This window comes from Nicotiana attenuata, unplaced genomic scaffold (assembly GCF_001879085.1).
Source record: "Nicotiana attenuata strain UT unplaced genomic scaffold, NIATTr2, whole genome shotgun sequence".
NCBI lineage: Eukaryota > Viridiplantae > Streptophyta > Magnoliopsida > Solanales > Solanaceae > Nicotiana > Nicotiana attenuata.
Window position 1 is genome coordinate 19,764 of NW_017672852.1, and position 8,852 is coordinate 28,615.

General features: G+C 42.7%; 1 pseudogene; it reads right to left on the reverse strand.

The window, feature by feature from the left end:
• Positions 1-255: 255 nt before the first annotated feature.
• LOC109214704 lies at positions 256-1,163 on the reverse strand (annotated as a pseudogene).
• Between the last annotated feature and the right edge of the window lie 7,689 nt (positions 1,164-8,852).

The following is an 8,852-nucleotide window of genomic DNA, read 5'->3' on the forward strand; positions in this document are numbered from 1 at the left end:
GAACCTTGACAAATAAAAAGTAGTGCACGACTCAGTATAGCCGAAAACTTATTTACATAATGTTATAATATATATATATGTATAAAAAGAGATGATATTAGATATATATGTATTTTCCCCCATTGTTTAGTCACTATAAGACTAACGTATGGCTCAATTTCCCCCAGCATTTTAGTCACTATAAGACTAACATACGGCTCAATTTTCCCCCAGCATGTTTAGTCAACTATAAGACTTAACATTATGGCTCCCCATTTCAGACATCATTCTTGATTGAAGAACTATAATTAGTCTGATCGTCATAGTATTTTGACCAAAGCATTACACACCGTACTTAGTTGAGCCCTTTTTTGGGAAGAAGTTGAGCAGTGAGATCACCAGCAGGGATAAATCCACTTCCCGCGGCTGCAGGAGCTGCTGGTAATCCCAGAAAAATCTTTGTAGCCGGAATATCTGAAGTCCATTGTTCCCAAGCAGATTCAAGATTGTTAATATCACCAGAACTGTATTGACAAGGAGGATTGTTATAGAATTGAACCCAAACGTAATCGAAGACCCCTGTTTTAATGCATTTCCAATCCAAGCATCAGGGAATGGGCATTGAGGGCTGCTGTTAAATACACCTTTTTCCCCATACTACTATATGCAGAAAGTGACTTGGCCAAAACATCCCAATATAGATTCGTTCGCCTTCAATATCAAAGTCGATTCCATCCAAAACAGCATCGCCAAGAGGACGAGTGCTCGACTGTCCCCCTAAGAAATTGTTCCAAAGATAAGTGGCAACTTCCCTAGCATCGTCAGCAGAGGAAAGGTAATAAAATCCAGCGCCACCTCCAATGGAAGGATTACTTTGACTCCTTTTGCTTGGCACGATTTTATGTCCGGGCTTAATTTGGTGCACTCGCCAAGACTTGGATCACAATGACCAGCAAGATTTATCGTGGGTTGTTGGCCATTGCCAAAGTCGCTAGAAAAGCTTATGTTACAATTTCATAGTTTCCGGTGGCACAAGTTTCTGCTAGAGTTCCTTCATTTGCATTTTGGCCCCAATAAATAGAAATTTCACCAGCATTACAAGAAAGAGCTAGTGTCAAAATGAATAAGGAGAAAATTGGTATATATGATTTCATAGGAAGTGCCATAGTTCACAAAGATTTTGAACCAACTATTTGTGGGGTAGTAGTAGTGGTTGAATTTTGGAGAATGTTTAAGAGGAACATGGCATTTATACGAGGAGCATCTTTAGATAGAGAGCTACTATTTTGTGCTTATTAATGGGTGTTGCTTCGCGGTCACGTAGTCCCTTTTTTATATGTATGAATTAGCAACAGTTTTAGCTTATGTTGTTTTATCCACAATAACGGTCCGTAGTCCTCAACAAACTTCTTGGAGTTGTCTTGTAGCTCTTGTCCACAACCAAAAGTTACAAGTAATTTGAGGTAGATGCAAGATTCTGAAACAAGTAATATAATGCACTTAGAAGCCCTTTGATGTAAGTAAATAATGTAAAGACCCTAAATAATCACAATTCACATGACATGTTTGATTAGATGCAATGATCCTCATGATTGGCGAATGCGGTGCTCAGAATTTTTCTATGAGTGCAAAGTGTTAATTTACCAATCGTAAAGGTTGTCGCTCGCATCCATGAAAAAAGAATGGATTCTATTCCGCAATATAGTTTGGGAAAATGATAACTATATAGCCGCTCTCAAATAATAGCAAAAAAGAATGTATTTTTTTTTGTATAATATTTTGTATATATATACATTTTGTATGTTATAATTACAAAAATTATATAAGTTTTATACACTTTTTCGACTACCGAATGTAAATAGTTTCTCGCGCGGGCTAAAAGTTATAAAATTCTTTTGTTTTCACCTGGTGTTCAGTATTTATATTGACTCGACTAAGTTTGAATTCGTCACGAAAATCTCATATTACGGGCTAAAGTTCTCCAACAACAAGGCGACTCAATACCAGGGCTCAAATCTGAAATCTCTAATTAAGGATGAAAGAGTACCTACCTCCATAATAACCGTGTTGGCCAAACTATTGTTAGTACCACAAGCTATGATACAACAAAACGACCAGTGAAATCCCACTAGTGGGGTCTGGGGAGGGTAGTGTGTACGCAGACCTTACCCCTACCCCAAAAGAGTAGAGGGCTGTTTCCGAAAGACCCCCGGCTCAAGAAGACAAAAAGACAAAAGGAGACAATATCAGTAACACCAACAGAAATAATATGAAATAATATGAAAAATAGGAACAACATGAAATCAAGAAGAAAGATACAAAGCAAAAGCGAAATAGTATCCCTACCAAACTAGTCTCACAAAGTCATGACATAAGTTAAGACTCAACTACCTCCTAACCTACAACCCTAATACTCGACCTCCACATGTTGCTATTAAGTGCCATGTCCTCAGATATCTGAAGGCCTCGCCATATCCTGCCTAATTACCCCCCCCCCCCCAATACTTCTTAGGCCGCCCTTTACCTCTTCTCGTGCCCTCTCACAACCAGCCGTTCGCACCTCCTTACCGGAGCATCTGGGCTTCTCCTTTGAATATACCCGAACCATCTGAGCCTCGCTTCCTGCATCTTGTCATCAATGGGAGCCACGCACACCTTCTCCCGAATATCATCATTCCTAATCTTATCCATCTTAGTATGCCCGCACATCCACCTCAACATCCTCATCTCTGCTACTTCATTTTCTGGGTATGTGATGTTCTTAACCGGCCAACATTCAGCCCATACATCATGGCCGGTCTAACCACTGCTTTATAGAACTTACCTTTGAGTATCAGTGGCACTCTCTTGTCACACAATACTCCAGATGCTAACCTCCATTTCATCCATCCTACCCCAATACGGTGAGTGACATCCTCGTCGATCTCCCCTCCCCTAGATAACCGACCCAAGGTACTTGAAGCTGCCTCTACTCGCGGATGACCTGAGATGCAAGCCTCAACATCCAACGCCCACTTCCCCCTGCTCGCGCTGAAACTTACACTCTAGTATTCCGTCTTCGTCCTGCTAAGCTTGAAACCCTTAGATTCAAGAGCCTGTCTCCAAACCTCCAGCCTCTCGTTAATACCGGCTCGCGACTCATCAATCAGAAGTGTCATCGGCGAACAGCATGCACCATGGCCACATCCCCTTGAATGTGGTGTGTTAACGCGTCCATCACCAGGGCGAATAAGAACGGGCTGAGCGCAGAACTCTTGGTGTAACCCCATAACAACTGGAAAAGCCTCAGAGTCGCCTCCTACTTGTCCTAACCCGAGTCTTTGCCCCATCATACATGTCCTTAATCACCATAATGTAGGGAACCGACACGCCTTTTGCCTCCAAGCTTCTCCAGAGAACTTCTCTAGGAACCTTGTCATACGCTTTCTCTAGGTCAATAACACCATATGCAAGTCTTTCTTCCTATCTCTGTACTGTTCAACCAACCTCCTAAAAAGGCTAACATACGATGTTGGATGCATGGAGTACTAGACGCAGCACCAAGTAGTTTGAAAATTTTGACGTCAGTCATGGTAAAAATGAACAACTACACCTCTTAACAAAACAATGCAACTGCGTACTATATATATCAAGCATATGCATGCAATACACAGGCCAAAAAAAATTAGTAATGTTAAAATATGAGTTAGCACAAAAGGAGTTTACGAAGTACGAAAATACTAATGAGTTGTTCTCCCAAGATATTCGGTAGTTGAAGACTGATTATTTAATAAGATAACCACTTTTATAAGGAAATGCCAACCTTGAAGAAATTGATTTTAAGAGATACTCCCTGCGTTTCAATTTAGATGGAATAGTTTTGATTTGACACGTAGTTTAAGAAAAAAAAACTTTTGAACTTCGAGTCTTAAAAGTTTAAGGAAAAAAGCTTATTGGGGTTGTATAGGGTTAAAATATGATATGCCCCGCCCATCCAAAAAAGGAACACGTGAACTAAGACGGGGGGGGGGGGGGGGGAGGGAGGGATGTCCAAGACCAAAGACAACTGTTCCGCCTGTCACCGGGAAGAAAAACCCTCATAAGGATGTAATAAACACTCCTCGCCCGGTAGCATTTAATAGGGAATATTCCATGGCATTAAGTACGATTGCTTGTTGCAAAGAATTTGGCATTTATGCTCCCCGTTACATCTTCATCAATGGCCCTTAAAATTGACATTAAAGAGGGGCACGATCCTAGGACCTTCTTCCCTAGACGTAGCTACAAAAAGTGAGCTCATATCATTGTAAAGGACATGAATTTTCTGGAAAACTTATACTATACTCTATCCAAAGCTTAATACAATTTTAGCCTCTTGCTTTTCTATTTTATTATTATTGTGCCCGGAACCAGTGTATTTCTGCTATTTCGTCTCCATCTCAAAGCTAAGTATTGCATATTTCTTCATTTATCTTATTATTTCAGGATCAAATTAATTCACATGTCTAGAAACAACGCATAAATTCAACTGTATCATTTTTAAGTAAACAGTTTGGCGCACACCATGAGGCCTAGACAGCCGTGCAATTAAATTGATCCTTGCCTTTTTTACAAAACGTGTTTTGATTATTTTGTCTTAGAAAAAATCGTAAGAAATGGCAGATATCGGTATTAACAACATGCACAATCCCGAGATTCGAGGGGATCAACCTCATTTCGAGGAATCAATCAGTGACACCCACGACGAGGGGAAAGATGCCACACCGGTGCATGGCAGGCAATATACTCGACATGTTCGGTAGACAACTCCTGATGATGCTGAGGAGGGACATGTCGTTTACACGGTAAGGGTTTTGCAAGAGAAACTGGCGATCATTATAGGTCACCTCTCGCGATAGGATAAAGTTATGACGGAGTTGAAGCACGCGCTGTCGAGGGCTTCAAATAATGCGAATAGACGAGAGCTAGTTCCTTCTGGCGCTCCTACAAATCAAACAACGCAGAGGGTCGACAACAACACCCCGAGGGGCGAAGTTGGCTCCGATGGGGCTGAGGGGAGCAGATCCGGTCCGAATAATGAAAAAGATCCCTTCAAAAATTAACTCTTACGGTTTATGAGGAAAGTGAACACCCGCATGGACCGAATCCCGGGCGCACCACCGGTGCTGAAAGGACCGGACTCAAAGAAATATACTCAGTTAACACACAAACCGAGCGCAGCACCAGAAATAATTCCAAAGCAGTTTAAAATGCCCGACGTGCCAAAGTACAATGGAAGTTCAGACCCTCAGGAGCATATTACCACTTTTACAACGGTGGTGAAGGGAAATGATTTAGCTCCTCACGAAATTGAATCTGTTTTGTTGAAGAAATTCAGAGAGACACTCACGAGGGGAGCCTTGATGTTGTATTCATTGTTACCCGAGTATTCCATAGACTCCTTTGAGATTCTCGTAGATTCTTTCGTAAAGGCTCATGCTGGGGCCAGAAAAGTATAGGCCCGAAAGGCCGACATATTCAGGATTGCGCAAGGAGAATCCGAGTTGCTACGAGAGTTTGTTACCCGATTCCAAAAAGAGAGAATGTTGCTCCCGGCTGTCCCAAATGAATGGGTGGCTGAATCATTCACCAAGGGACTGAATCCGAGAAGTTCAGATACTTCCCGCAAATTGAAGGAAAGCCTGCTTGAGTTTCAAGTAATGACTTTGGCGGATGTCCACAACCGATACGAATCAAAAATAAGGATCGAAGATGATCAAGTTGGCTTTCCATCGCCGACCAAAGGACGGGAGAAGAACAGAGAAAAATCAAAAGACGATTTTGACATGGATAGACGACCTTCGAAGGGCCGGTTTTTTCCCTACGAACGAACCGAAGGCCGCGACAGAGGCTTTCAGACAGTGGACAGGTTTGCCATCCACAGAAGGACTGATCGTAGTCGGAACAATAGATCGCTGCAGGATAAAGAAGCGTCAGGGCCCGAGATCCTTCCTACCCCAAGCTATCAAAATACAATTTCAACGTCAGCATAGTAGAGTTGGTGTTAGCCATGAGAAACATCAAAGAAGCACAATTCCCGAAACCAATGAGATCTGATCCCAACTAGAGAGATCCCAACTTGTGGTGCGAATACCACGGGACGAATGGCTACCGGACTGGGGACTGCCAACATCTCCGGGAAGAAGTGGCAACACTGTTAAAGAATAGTCATCTCAGAGAATTCTTAAGTGACCGAGCTAAGAACAATTATGGTCGTAATCGGGACAATGCGGAATCCTCGAAAGCAGGAGCAGATCCCCCGCGCCAAACGATCATCATGATCTTCGGAGGGAATGAAATCAACGGAGTCACCTTCTCGGCAGCAAAAAAGACAAAAGTATCAATAACCCATAGCAAGAGGCTCCGAAAAGTCGCCGAAGACGATATCACTTTCACGGAGGAGGACGCAGACGGATTGCTGCTACCACACAATGACGTATTGGTAATTACTTTAAATGTGCTAGATTTTAAAATTAAGCGTGTTCTGGTGAATTATGGTGGATCCAGGAAGTTCGGCTAACATCATACAATGGAGAGTTTTGGAACAAGCTAAACTCACCGGAAGCATTATTCCGGCCACAAAACTCCTCGCCGGATTCAACCTCACGAGCATCACCACCCGAGGAGAGATTTTGCTTTCCACAAATGCCGAAGGGTTAAAGAAAACAACTCTTTTCGAAGTGGTAGGTGATGATATGGGATATAACATTATTCTGGAAAGACCATGGTTGCACGAGATGAAAGTTGTGCCATCAATATATCATCAATTGCTGAAGTTTCCAAGGCCCGAGGGGGTTAAACAGATAAGGGGTGACCAACCGGCGGCAAGGGAGATGAACGCAATTTCGGTCTCAAGTAGAAAAGGAAAGGGACATGCAGCATAGCAACTATAAGAACCGGCGCCTGCTCCCCAACTAGATGAAGTTAGCCCGGGGGCAGAAACGTCATAAGATTATCAGGTGCTGAGGTATTTCCAGGTTCCAAAAGAGACGGATGCAACTTAATCCACAGCGGAAGAGCTTGAGCAAGTTGCATTGTTCGAAGAGTTCCTAGAAACGAAATTCCACTTGGGGGCAGGACTACACCCCAAACTCAGGTCTGGCTTTATTTAATTTCTTAAATCTAATGCCGGTTGTTTTGCATGGTCACATGCGGATATGACAAGTATCCCGACGGAGGTAGCCGTACATAAGTTAAGTATGGACCCCAACATACCTCTGGTAAGACAAAAGAAATGCCCTATTGCGGACGTCAGGAATAAATTCGTCAAAGAGGAGGTAACTCGTTTACTTAACATTGGGTCAATCCGAGAGGTAAAGTATCCCGACTGGCTAGCTAATATAGTCGTACTTCCTAAGAAGAGCAACAAATTTCGCATGTGTGTAGATTATAAAGATCTTAATAAGGCGTGCCCGAAAGACTCGTTCCCACTGCCAAACATCGATCAAATGATTGATGCTACGGTCAGGTACAAGTTAATGAGTTTCCTCGATGATTATTCCGGATACAACCAAATTAAGATGAACCTGGAGGATCAAGAAAAGACTTTATTTATGACGAATTTCGGTACATATTGCTTCAATGTGATGATGCCCTTTGGGTTAAAAAATGCTGGTGCCACTTATCAACGGCTCGTGAACAGGATGTTTAAAAATCAAATAGGAAAAACTATGGAAATTTATATAGACGATATGCTCGTTAAGTCTTTGAATGCAGGTGATCACCTTAAGAATCTGCAAGAAACTTTTGATATCCTAAGGAAGCATAACATGAAGCTTAACCCTGAGAAATGCGCGTTCGGGGTCAGCTCTGGCAAGTTTTTGGGATTTTGGTATCGCAAAGGGGAATTGAGGTAAACCCTAATAAGATCAAGGCCATAGAAGACATCCCGGACCAACTATCAAACGTGAAGGAAGTCCAAAGGCTCACGGGGAGTTGGCAGCTTTGAGCAGATTCATTTCCCGGTCATCAAGAAAATGTCATCATTTCTTTGCACTGCTCAAAAAGAAAAATAATTTCGAATGGACCCCGGAGTGCCAGTAGGCTTTGAGGGATTTGAAAAAGTACTTTTCAAACCCTCCATGACTTTCAAAACCAAAAGAAGGCGAAACGTTTTTAGCCTACCTCGCGGTCTCGGAAGTTACGGTAAGTGCAGTTTTAGTCCGTGAGTACGAAGGTACGCAATCTCCCATTTATTATGTTAGTAAAATCTTAATAGGAGCAGAAACTCGCTACCCACATTTGGAGAAACTAGCCTTAGCTCTCGTAGTCGCCGCTCAGAAGCTGAGGCCCTACTTTCAATGTCACCCGATAGCCTTGGTGGCCACTTTCCCTTTGCGAAATATCCTTCACAAACCCGAGCTCTCGGGTAGATTGGCCAAATGGGCCGTCGAAATGAGTGAGTTCGACATAGAATATAAACCAAAAACTTCCATTAAGTCACAAGTCTTGGTTGACTTTGTGCCCCATTTCAGTCCGGGATTGCTGCCTTAGGCGACCAAAACAGCAGTAATGGTGTCGGAATCGACATCAAAGGTTTGGACCTTATTTATGGACAAAGCTTCAACGTAAAAGGGTCCGGGCTTGGTATAGTCTTAATTACGCCTTCGGGGGAAACCCTAAGGCAAGCCATCAGAATGGCCCCTTTAACTAACAATGAAGCAGAGTATGAAGATTTTATTGCGTGGCTCGAATTGGCCCAGTGACTTGACTCCGAGGTCATCGAAATCAAATGCGACTCAAAGCTAGTGGTAAATCAGGTATACGGGATCTTCGAAACCAAAGAAGAGTGCATGCAACAATACGTGGTGAAGGTCTGTTGGAGCGATTCCGGGAGTGGTCGATTACTCATATCC